The sequence below is a fragment of the Pleurodeles waltl genome, chromosome 1_2 (assembly GCF_031143425.1).
Source record: "Pleurodeles waltl isolate 20211129_DDA chromosome 1_2, aPleWal1.hap1.20221129, whole genome shotgun sequence".
In the NCBI taxonomy this organism is placed as follows: Eukaryota; Metazoa; Chordata; class Amphibia; order Caudata; family Salamandridae; genus Pleurodeles; species Pleurodeles waltl.
In genome coordinates, this window is record NC_090437.1 from 726,228,823 (window position 1) to 726,241,900 (window position 13,078).

Consider the following 13,078-nt stretch of genomic DNA (forward strand, 5'->3'; position numbering starts at 1 on the left):
AATTTGTGGCTCCTCTCAGATTCCAGATCTTTCTGTCACTGAAATGTGAGGAAAACATGTTTTTTTAGCCATGTTTTGAGGTTTGCAATTGATTCTGGGTAACAGAACCTGGTCAGAGCCCCAATAGTCACCCCATCTTGGATTCCCCTAGCTCTCTAGTTTTAAAAAATGCACAGGTTTGGTAGGTTTCCCTATGTGCCGGCTGAGCTAGAGGCCAAAATCTACAGGTAGGCACTTTGCAAAAACAGCTCTGTTTTCTGTCAAAAAATGTGATGTGTGTATATTGCGTTTTGGGGAATTTCCTGTCGCGGGCGCCAGGCCTACCCACACAAGTGAGGTATCATTTTTATCGGGAGACTTGGGGGAACGCTGGGTGGAAGGAAATTTGTGGCTCCTCTCAGATTCCAGAACTTTCTGTCACTGAAATGTGAGGAAAACGTGTTTTTTTAGCCACGTTTTGAGGTTTGCAAAGGATTCTGGGTAACAGAACCTAGTCAGAGCCCCAGAAGTCACCCCATCTTGGCATTCCCCTGGGGCTCTAGTTTTTCAAAAATGCACAGGTTTGGTAGGTTTCCCTATGTGCCGGCTGAGCTAGAGGCCAAAATCTACAGGTAGGCACTTTGCAAAAAACAGCTCTGTTTTCTGTCAAAAAATGTGATGTGTCCACGTTGTGTTTTGGGGCATTTCCTGTCGCGATCGCTAGGCCTACCCACACAAGTGAGGTATCATTTGTATCGGGAGACTTGGGGGAACGCTGGGTGGAAGGAAATTTGAGGCTCCTCTCAGATTCCAGAACTTTCTGTCACTGAAATGTGAGGAAAACATGTTTTTTTTAGCCACATTTTGAGGTTTGCAAAGGATTCTGGGTAACAGAACCTGGTCAGAGCCCCACAAGTCACCCCATCTTGGATTCCCCTAGGTCTCTAGTTTTAAAAAATGCACAGATTTGGTAGGTTTCCCTATGTGCCGGCTGAGCTAGAGGCCAACATCTACAGGAAGGCACTTTGCAAAAAACAGCTCTGTTTTCTGTCAAAAAATGGGATGTGTCCACGTTGTGTTTTGGGGTATTTCCTGTTGAGATGCGCTAGGCCCTACCCACACAAGTGAGGTATCATTTTGTATAGGGAGACTTGGGGGAACGCTGGGTGGAAGGAAATTTGTGGCTCCTCTCAGATTCCAGAACTTTGTGTCACTGAAATGTGAGGAAAACATGTTGTTTTAGCCACGCTTTGAGGTTTTCAAAGGATTCTGGGTAACAGAACCTGGTCAGAGCCCCACAAGGCACCCCCTCTTGGATTCTTCTAGGTCTCTAGTTTTAAAAAATGCACAGGTTTGGTAGGTTTCCCTATGTGCCGGCTGAGCTAGAGGTCAAAATCTACAGGTAGGTACTTTGCAAAAAAACAGCTCTGTTTTCCGTAAAAAAATGTGATGTGTCCACATTGTGTTTTGGGGCATTTCCTGTCGTGGGCGCTAGGCCTACCCACACAAGTGAGGTATAATTTTTATCGGGAGACGTGGGGGAACGCTGGGTGGAAGGAAATTTGTGGCTCCTCTCAGATTCCAAAACTTTCTATCACTGAAATGTAAGGAAAACGTGTTTTTTTAGCCACATTTTGAGGTTTGCAAAGGATTCCTGGTAACAGAACCTGGTCAGACCCCACAAGTCACCCCATCTTGGATTCCCCTAGGTCTCTAGTTTTCAAAGATGCACAGGTTTGGTAGGTTTCCCTATGTGCCGGATGAGCTACAGGCCAACATCTACAGGTAGGCACTTTGCAAAAAACAGCTCTGTTTTCTGTCAAAAAATGTGATGTGTCCACGTTGTGTTTTGGGGAGTTTCCTGTCACGGGCGCCAGCCCTACCCACACAAGTGAGGTATCATTTTTATCGGGAGACTTGGGGGAACGCTGGGTGGAAGGAAATTTGTGGCTCCTCTCAGATTCCAGAACTTTCTGTCACTGAAATGTGAGGAAAACGTGTTTTTTTAGCCACGTTTTGAGGTTTGCAAAGGATTCTGGGTAACAGAACCTGGTCAGAGCCCCACAAGTCACCCCATCTTGGATTCCCCTAGGGCTCTAGTTTAAAAAAATGCACAGGTTTGGTAGGTTTCCCTATGTGCCGGCTGAGCTAGAGGCCAAAATCTACAGGTAGGCACTTTGCAAAAAACAGCTCTGTTTTCTGTCAAAAAATGTGATGTGTCCACGTTGTGTTTTCGGGGTATTTCCTGTCGCGGGCGCTAGGCCTACCCACACAAGTGAGGTATCATTTGTATCGGGAGACTTGGGGGAACGCTGGGTGGAAGGAAATTTGTGGCTCCTCTCAGATTCCAGAACTTTCTGTCACTGAAATGTGAGGAAAACATGTTTTTTAGCCACGTTTTGAGGTTTGCAATGGATTCTGGGTAACAGAACCTGGTGAGAGCCCCACATATCACCCCATCTTGGATTCCCCTAGGTCTCTAGTTTTCAAAAATGCACAGGTTTGGTAGGTTTCCCTATGTGCCGGCTGAGCTAGAGGCCAAAATCTACAGGTAGGCACTTTGCAAAAAACAGCTCTGTTTTCTGTCAAAAAATGGAATGTGTGCACGTTGTGTTTTGGGGTATTTCCTGTTGAGTGCGCTAGGCCTACCCACACAAGTGAGGTATCATTTTGTATCGGGAGACTTGGGGGAACGCTGGGTGGAAGGAAATTTGTGGCTCCTCTCAGATTCCAGAAATTTCTGTCACTGAAATGTGAGGAAAACATGTTGTTTTAGCCACGCTTTGAGGTTTGCAAAGGATTCTGGGTAACAGAACCTGGTCAGAGCCCCACAAGGCACCCCCTCTTGGATTCCTCTAGGTCTCTAGTTTTCAAAAATGCACAGGTTTGGTAGGTTTCCCTATGTGCCGGCTGAGCTAGAGGCCAAAATCTACAGGTAGGTACTTTGCAAAAAACAGCTCTGTTTTCCGTAAAAAAATGTGATGTGTCCACATTGTGTTTTGGGGCATTTCCTGTCGTGGGCGCTAGGCCTACTCACACAAGTGAGGTATAATTTTTATCGGGAGACGTGGGGGAACGCTGGGTGGAAGGAAATTTGTGGCTCCTCTCAGATTCCAAAACTTTCTATCACTGAAATGTAAGGAAAACGTGTTTTTTTAGCCACATTTTGAGGTTTGCAAAGGATTCCTGGTAACAGAACCTGGTCAGACCCCACAAGTCACCCCATCTTGGATTCCCCTAGGTCTCTAGTTTTCAAAGATGCACAGGTTTGGTAGGTTTCCCTATGTGCCGGCTGAGCTACAGGCCAAAATCTACAGGTAGGCCACTTTGCCAAAAACAGCTCTGTTTTCTGTCAAAAAATGGGATGTGTCCACATTGTGTTTTGGGGCATTTCCTGTCGCGGGCGCTAGGCCTACCCACACAAGTGAGGTATCATTTTTATCCGGAGACTTGGGGGAACTCTGGGTGGAAGGAAATTTGTGGCTCCTCTCAGATTCAAGAACTTTCTGTCACTGAAATGTGAGGAAAACGTGTCTTTTTAGCCACGTTTTGAGGTTTGCAAAGGATTCTGGGTAACAGAACCTGGTCAGAGCCCCAGAAGTCACCCCATCTTGGATTCCCCTAGGGCTCTAGTTTTCAAAAATGCACAGGTTTGGTAGGTTTCCCTATGTGCAGTCTGAGCTACAGCCCAAAAATCTACAGGTAGGCACTTTGCAAAAAACAGCTCTGTTTTCTGTCAAAAAATGTGATGTGTCCACATTGTGTTTTGGGCATTTCCTGTCGCGGGCGCTAGGCATACCCACACAAGTGAGGTATCATTTTTATCGGGAGACTTGGGGGAACGCTGGGTGGAAGGAAATTTGTGGCTCCTCTCAGATTCCAGAACTTTCTGTCACTGAAATGTGAGGAAAACATGTTTTTATAGCCACGTTTTCAGGTTTGCAATTGATTCTGGGTAACAGAACCTGGTCAGAGCCCCACAAGTCACCCCATCTTGGATTCCCCTAGGTCTCTAGTTTTTAAAAAATGCACAGGTTTGGTAGGTTTCCCTATGTGCCGGCTGAGCTAGAGGCCAAAATCTACAGGTAGGCACTTTTGCAAAAACAGCTCTGTTTTCTGTCAAAAAATGTGATGTGTCCACGTTGTGTTTTGGGGAATTTCCTGTCACGGGCGCCAGCCCTACCCACACAAGTGAGGTATCATTTTTATCGGGAGACTTGGGGGAACGCTGGGTGGAAGGAAATTTGTGGCTCCTCTCAGATTTCCAGAACTTTCTGTCACTGAAATGTGAGGAAAACGTGTTTTTTTAGCCACGTTTTGAGGTTTGCAAAGGATTCTGGGTAACAGAACCTGGTCAGAGCCCCACAAGTCACCCCATCTTGGATTCCCCTAGGGCTCTAGTTTAAAAAAATGCACAGGTTTGGTAGGTTTCCCTATGTGCCGGCCTGAGCTAGAGGCAAAAATCTACAGGTAGGCACTTTGCAAAAAACAGCTCTGTTTTCTGTCAAAAAATGTGATGTGTCCACGTTGTGTTTTGGGGTATTTCCTGTCGCGGGCGCTAGGCCTACCCACACAAGTGAGGTATCATTTGTATCGGGAGACTTGGGGGAACGCTGGGTGGAAGGAAATTTGTGGCTCCTCTCAGATTCCAGAACTTTCTGTCACTGAAATGTGAGGAAAACATGTTTTTTAGCCACGTTTTGAGGTTTGCAATGGATTCTGGGTAACAGAACCTGGTGAGAGCCCCACATATCACCCCATCTTGGATTCCCCTAGGTCTCTAGTTTTCAAAAATGCACAGGTTTGGTAGGTTTCCCTATGTGCCGGCTGAGCTAGAGGCCAAAATCTACAGGTAGGCACTTTGCAAAAAACAGCTCTGTTTTCTGTCAAAAAATGGAATGTGTGCACGTTGTGTTTTGGGGTATTTCCTGTTGAGTGCGCTAGGCCCTACCCACACAAGTGAGGTATCATTTTGTATCGGGAGACTTGGAACGCTGGGTGGAAGGAAATTTGTGGCTCCTCTCAGATTCCAGAAATTTCTGTCACTGAAATGTGAGGAAAACATGTTGTTTTAGCCACGCTTTGAGGTTTGCAAAAGATTTCTGGGTAACAGAACCAGGTCTGACCCCCACAAGTCACCCCATCTTGGATTCCCCTAGGTCTCTAGTTTTCAAACATGCATAGGTTTGGTAGATATCCCTATGTGCCGGCTGAGCTAGAGGCCAAAATCTACAGGTAGGCACTTTGCAAAAACAGCTCTGTTTTCTGTCAAAAAATGTGATGTGTCCCACGTTGTGTTTTGGGGAATTTCCTGTCGCGGGCGCTAGGCCTACCCACACAAGTGAGGTATCATTTTTATCCGGAGACTTGGGGGAACAATGGGTGGAAGGAAATTTGTGGCTCCTCTCAGATTCCAGAACTTTCTGTCACTGAAATGTGAGGAAAACATGTTTTTTAGCCACGTTTTGAGGTTTGCAAAGGATTCTGGGTAACAGAACGTGGTCAGAGCCCCACACGTCACCCCATCGTGGATTCCCCTAGGTCTCTAGTTTTAAAAAATGCACAGGTTTGGTAGGTTTCCCTATGTGCCGGCTGGGCTAGAGGCCAAAATCTACAGGTAGGCACTTTGCAAAAAACAGCTCTGTTTTCTGTCAAAAAAATGGGATGTGTCCACGTTGTGTTTTGGGGTATTTCCTGTCGCGGGGCGCTAGGCCTACCCACACAAGTGAGGTATCATTTTGCATCGGGAGACTTGGGGGAACGCTGGGTGGAAGGAAATTTTTGGCTCCTCTCAGATTCCAGAACTTTCTGTCACTGAAATGTGAGGAAAACGTGTTGTTTTAGCCACGTTTTGAGGTTTGCAAAGGATTCTGGGTAACAGAACCTGGTCACAGCCCCACTAGGCACCCCCTCTTGGATTCCCCTAGGTCTCTAGTTTTCAAAAATGCACAGGTTTCGTAGGTTTCCCTATGTGTCGGCTGAGCTAGAGGCCAAAATCTACAGGTAGGTACTTTGCAAAAAAACAGCTCTGTTTTCCGTTAAAAAATGTGATGTGTCCACATTGTGTTTTGGGGCATTTCCTGTTGTGGGCGCTAGGCCTACCCACACAAGTGAGGTATAATTTTTATCGGGATACGTGAGGGAACGCTGGGTGGAAGGAAATTTGTGGCTCCTCTCAGATTCCAAAACTTTCTATCACTGAAATGTGAGGAAAATTTGTTTTTTTAGCCACGTTTTGAGGTTTTGCAAAGGATTCTTGGGTAACAGAACCAGGTCTGACCCCACAAGTCACCCCATCTTGGATTCCCCTAGGTCTCTAGTTTTCAAACATGCACAGGTTTGGTAGAATATCCCTATGTGCCCGGCTGAGCTACAGGCCAAAATCTACAGGTAGGCACTTTGCAAAAAACAGCTCTGTTTTCCGTCAAAAAAATGGGATGTGTCCACACTTGTGTTTTGGGGCATTTCCTGTCGCGGGCGCTAGGGCCTACCCCACAGAAGTGAGGTATCATTTTTATCCGGAGACTTGGGGGAACACTGGGTGGAAGGAAATTTGTGGCTCCTCTCAGATTCCAGAACTTTCTGTCACTGAAATGTGAGGAAAACGTGTGTTTTTAGCCACATTTTGAGGTTTGCAAAGGATTCTGGGTTACAGAACCTGGTCAGAGCCCCACAAGTCACCCCATCTTGGATTCCCCAAGGGTCTCTAGTTTTAAAAAATGCACAGGTTTGGTAGGTTTCCCTATGTGCTGGCTGACCTAGAAGCCAAAATCTACAGGTAGGCACTTTGCAAAAAACAGCTCTGTATTCTGTCAAAAAAATGTGATGTGTCCACGTTGTGTTTTTGGGGCACTTCCTGTGGCGGGCGCTAGGCCTACCCACACAAGTGAGGTATCATTTTTATCGGGAGACTTGGGGGAACGCTGGGTGGAAGGAAATTTGTGGCTCATCTCAGATTCCAGAACTTTCTGTCACGGAAATGTGAGGAAAACGTGTTTTTTTTATCCACGTTTTGAGGTTTGCAAAGGATTCTGGGTAACAGAACCTGGTCAGAGCGCCACAAGTCACCCTATCTTGGATTCCCCTAGGTCTCTAGTCTTAAAAAATGCACAGGTTTGGTAGGTTTCCCTATGTGCCGGCTAAGCTAGATGCCAAAATCTACAGGTAGGTACTTTGCAAAAAACAGCTCTGTTTTCTGTCAAAAAATGTGATGTGTCCACATTGTGGTTTGGGGCATTTTCTGTCGCGGGCGCCAGGCCTACCCACACAGGTGAGGTATCATTTTGTATCGGGAGACTTGGGGAACGCTGGGTGGAAGGAAATTTGTGGCTCCTCTCAGATTCCAGAACTTTTTGTCACTGAAATGTGAGGAAAACGTGTTTTTTTAGCCACATTTTGAGGTTTGCAAAGGATTCTGGGTAACAGAACCTGGTCAGAGCCCCACAAGTCACCCCATCTTGGATTCCCCTAGGTCTCTAGTTTTAAAAAATGCACAGGTTTGGTAGGTTTCCCTATGTGCCCGGCTGAGCTAGAGGCCAAAATCTACAGGTAGGCACTTTGCAAAAAACAGCTCTGTTTTCTGTCAAAAAATGGGATGTGTCCACGTTGTGTTTTGGGGCATTTCTTGTCGCGGGCACTAGGCCTACCCACACAAGAGAGGTATCATTTTTATCGGGAGACTTGGGGGAACGCTGGGTGGAAGGAAATTTGTGGCTCCTCTCAGATTCCAGAACTTTCTGTCACTGAAATGTGAGGAAAACGTGTTGTTTTAGCCACGTTTTGAGGTTTGCAAAGGATTCTGGGTAACAGAACCTGGTCACAGCCCCACAAGGCACCCCCTCTTGGATTCCCCTAGGTCTCTAGTTTTCAAAAATGCACAGGTTTCGTAGGTTTCCCTATGTGTCGGCTGAGCTAGAGGCCAAAATCTACAGGTAGGTACTTTGCAAAAAACAGCTCTGTTTTCCGTTAAAAAATGTGATGTGTCCACATTGTGTTTTGGGGCATTTCCTGTCGTGGGCGCTAGGTCTACCCACACAAGTGAGGTATAATTTTTATCGGGAGACGTGGGGGAACGCTGGGTGGAAGGAAATTTGTGGCTCCTCTCAGATTCCAAAACTTTCTGTCACTGAAATGTGAGGAAAAAGTGTTTTTTTTGCCACGTTTTGAGGTTTGCAAAGGATTCTGGGTAACAGAACCTGGTCAGACCCCACAAGTCACCCCATCTTGGATTCCCCTAGGTCTCTAGTTTTCAAAGATGCACAGGTTTGGTAGGTTTCCTTATGTGCCGGCTGAGCTACAGGCCAAAATCTACAGGTAGGCACTTTGCAAAAAACAGCTCTGTTTTCCGTCAAAAAATGGGATGTGTCCACATTGTGTTTTGGGGCATTTCCTGTCGCGAGCGCTAGGCCTACCCACACAAGTGAGGTATCATTTTTATCCGGAGACTTGGGGGAACGCTGGGTGGAAGGAAATTTGTGGCTCCTCTCAGATTCCAGAACTTTCTGTCATTGAAATGTGAGGAAAACGTGTGTTTTTAGCCACATTTTGAGGTTTGCAAAGGATTCTGGGTTACAGAACCTGGTCAGAGCCCCACAAGTCACCCCATCTTGGATTCCCCTAGGTCTCTAGTTTTAAAAAATGCACAGGTTTGGTAGGTTTCCCTATGTGCTGGCTGACTTAGAAGCCAAAATCTACAGGTAGGCACTTTGCAAAAAACAGCTCTGTATTCTGTCAAAAAATGTGATGTGTCCACGTTGTGTTTTGGGGCACTTCCTGTGGCGGGCGCTAGGCCTACCCACACAAGTGAGGTATCATTTTTATCGGGAGACTTGGGGAACGCTGGGTGGAAGGAAATTTGTGGCTCATCTCAGATTCCAGAACTTTCTGTCATTGAAATGTGAGGAAAACGTGTTTTTTTAGCCACGTTTTGAGGTTTGCAAAGGATTCTGGGTAACAGAACCTGGTCAGACCCCACAAGTCACCGCATCTTGGATTCCCCTAGGTCTCTAGTTTTCAAAGATGCACAGGTTTGGTAGGTTTCCCTATGTGCCGGCTGAGCTAGAGGCCAAAATCTACAGGTAGGCACTTTGCAAAAAACAGCTCTGTTTTCTGTCAAAAAATGGGATGTGTCCACATTGTGTTTTGGGGCATTTCCTGTTGAGGGCGCTAGGCCTACCCACACAAGTGAGGTATCATTTTGCATCGGGAGACTTGGGGGAACGCTGGGTGGAAGGAAATTTGTGGCTCCTCTCAGATTCCAGAACTTTCTGTCACTGAAATGTGAGGAAAACGTGTTGTTTTAGCCACGTTTTGAGGTTTGCAAAGGATTCTGGGTAACAGAACCTGGTCAGAGCGCCACAAGTCACCCTATCTTGGATTCCCCTAGGGCTCTAGTCTTAAAAAATGCACAGGTTTGGTAGGTTTCCCTATGTGCCGGCTAAGCTAGATGCCAAAATCTACAGGTAGGCACTTTGCAAAAAACAGCTCTGTTTTCTGTCAAAAAATGTGATGTGTCCACATTGTGGTTTGGGGAATTTCCTGTCGTGGGCGCCAGGCCTACCCACACAAGTGAGGTATCATTTTGTATCGGGAGACTTGGGGGAACGCTGGGTGGAAGGAAATTTGTGGCTCCTCTCAGATTCCAGAACTTTCTGTCACTGAAGTGTGAGGAAAACGTGTTGTTTTAGCCACGTTTTGAGGTTTGCAAAGGATTCTGGGTAACAGAACCTGGTCAGAGCCCCCACAAGGCACCCCATCTTGGATTCCTCTAGGTCTCTAGTTTTCAAAAATGCACAGGTTTGGTAGGTTTCCCTATGTGCCGGCTGAGGTAGAGGCCAAAATCTACAGGTAGGTACTTTGCAAAAAACAGCTCTGTTTTCCGTCAAAAAATGTGATGTGTCCACGTTGTGTTTTGGGGCATTTCCTGTCGTGGGCGCTAGGCCTACCCACACAAGTGAGGTATCAATTTTATCGGGAGACTTAGGGAAATGCTGGGTGGAAGGAGATTTGTGGCTCCTCTCAGATTCCAGAACTTTCTGTCACTGAAATGTGAGGAAAACTTGTTTTTTTAGCCACGTTTTGAGGTTTGCAAAGGATTCTGGGTAACAGAACCTGGTCAGAGCCCCATAAGTCACCCCATCTTGGATTCCCCTAGGTTCTAGTTTTCAAAGATGCACAGGTTTGGTAGGTTTCCCTATGTGCCGGCTGAGCTACAGGCCAAAATCTACAGGTAGGCACTTTGCAAAAAACAGTTCTTTTTTCTGTAAAAAAATGTGATGTGCCCACGTTGTCTTTTGGGGCATATCCTGTCGCGGGCCCTAGGCCTACCCACACAAGTGAGGTATCATTTTTATCGGGAGACTTGGGGAACGCTGGGTGGAAGGAAATTTGTGGTTCCTCTCAGATTCCAGAACTTTTTGTCACTGAAATGTGAGGAAAACGTGTTTTTTTAGCCACATTTTGAGGTTTGCAAAGGATTCTGGGTAACAGAACCTGGTCAGAGCCCCACAAGTCACCCCATCTTGGATTCCCCTAGGTCTCTAGTTTTAAAAAATGCACAGGTTTGGTAGGTTTCCCTATGTGCCGGCTGAGCTAGAGGCCAAAATCTACAGGTATCCACTTTGCAAAAAACAGCTCTGTTTTCTGTCAAAAAATGGGATGTGTCCACGTTGTGTTTTGGGGCATTTCTTGTCGCGTTCACTAGGCCTACCCACACAAGTGAGGTATCATTTTTATCGGGAGACTTGGGGGAACGCTGGGTGGAAGGAAATTTGTGGCTCCTCTCAGATTCCAGAACTTTCTGTCACTGAAATGTGAGGAAAACGTGTTTTTTTTAGCCACGTTTTGAGGTTTGCAAAGGATTCTGGGTAACAGAACCTGGTCAGAGCCCCAGAAGTCACCCCATCTTGGATTCCCCTAGGGCTCTAGGTTTAAAAAATGCACAGGTTTGGTAGGTTTCCCTATGTGCCGGCTGAGGTAGAGGCCAAAATCTTCAGGTAGGTACTTTGCAAAAAACAGCTCTGTTTTCCGTCAAAAAATGTGATGTGTCCACGTTGTGTTTTGGGGCATTTCCTGTCGTGGGCGCTAGGCCTACCCACACAAGTGAGGTATCAATTTTATCGGGAGACTTGGGGGAATGCTGGGTGGAAGGAGATTTGTGGCTCCTCTCAGATTCCAGAACTTTCTGTCACTGAAATGTGAGGAAAACGTGTTTTTTTAGCCACGTTTTGAGGTTTGCAAAGGATTCTGGGTAACAGAACCTGGTCAGAGCCCCATAAGTCACCCCATCTTGGATTCCCCTAGGTTCTAGTTTTCAAAGATGCACAGGTTTGGTAGGTTTCCCTATGTGCCGGCTGAGCTACAGGCCAAAATCTACAGGTAGGCACTTTGCAAAAAACAGCTCTTTTTTCTGTAAAAAAATGGGATGTGCCCACGTTGTGTTTTGGGGCATATCCTGTCGCGGGCGCTAGGCCTACCCACACAAGTGAGGTATCATTTTTATCGGGAGACTTGGGGAACGCTGGGTGGAAGGAAATTTGTGGCTCCTCTCAGATTCCAGAACTTTTTGTCACTGAAATGTGAGGAAAACGTGTTTTTTTAGCCACATTTTGAGGTTTGCAAAGGATTCTGGGTAACAGAACCTGGTCAGAGCCCCACAAGTCACCCCATCTTGGATTCCCCTAGGTCTCTAGTTTTAAAAAATGCACAGGTTTGGTAGGTTTCCCTATGTGCCGGCTGAGCTAGAGGCCAAAATCTACAGGTAGGCTCTTTGCAAAAACAGCTCTGTTTTCTGTCAAAAAATGTGATGTGTCCACGTTGTGTTTTGGGGAATTTCCTGTCACGGGCGCCAGGCCTACCCACACAAGTGAGGTATCATTTTTATCGGGAGACTTGGGGGAACGCTGGGTGGAAGGAAATTTGTGGCTCCTCTCAGATTCCAGAATTTCTGTCACTGAAATGTGAGGAAAACGTGTTTTTTTAGCCACGTTTTGAGGTTTGCAAAGGATTCTGGGTAACAGAACCTGGTCAGACCCCACAAGTCACCGCATCTTGGATTCCCCTAGGTCTCTAGTTTTCAAAGATTCACAGGTTTGGTAGGTTTCCCTATGTGCCGGCTGAGCTAGAGGCCAAAATCTACAGGTAGGCACTTTGCAAAAAACAGCTCTGTTTTCTGTCAAAAAATGGGATGTGTCCACATTGTGTTTTGGGGCATTTCCTGTTGAGGGCGTTAGGCCTACCCACACAAGTGAGGTATCATTTTGCATCGGGAGACTTGGGGGAACGCTGGGTGGAAGGAAATTTGTGGCTCCTCTCAGATTCCAGAACTTTCTGTCACTGAAATGTGAGGAAAACGTGTTGTTTTAGCCACGTTTTGAGGTTTGCAAAGGATTCTGGGTAACAGAATCTGGTCAGAGCCCCACAAGTCACCCCATCTTGGATTCCCCTAGGTCTCTAGTTTTAAAAAATGCACAGGTTTGGTAGGTTTCCCTATGTGCCGGCTGAGCTAGAGGCCAAAATCTACAGGTAGGCACTTTGCAAAAAACAACTCTGTATTCTGTCAAAAAATGTGATGTGTTCACGTTTTGTTTTGGGGTATTTCCTGTTGCGGGGGCTAGGCCTACCCACACAAGTGAGGTATCATTTTTATTGGGAGACTTGGGGGAACGCTGGACGGAAGGAAATTTGTGGCTCCTCTCAGATTCCAGAACTGAAATGTGAGGAAAACATGTTTTTTAGCCACGTTTTGAGGTTTGCAAAGGATTCTGGGTAACAGAACCTGGTCAGAGCCCCACAAGTCACCCCATCTTGGATTCCCCTAGGTCTCTAGTTTTCAAAAATGCACGTTTGGTAGGTTTCCCTATGTGCCGGCTGAGCTAGAGGCCAAAATCTACAGGTAGGCACTTTGCAAAAAACAGCTCTGTTTTCCGTCAAAAAATGTGATGTGTCCACGTTGTGTTTCGGGGCATTTCCTGTCGTGGGCGCTAGACCTACCCACACAAGTGAGGTATCATTTTTATCGGGAGACTTGGGGAAACGCTGGGTGGAAGGAAATTTGTGGCTCCTCTCAGATTCCAGAACTTTCTGTCACTGAAATGTGAGG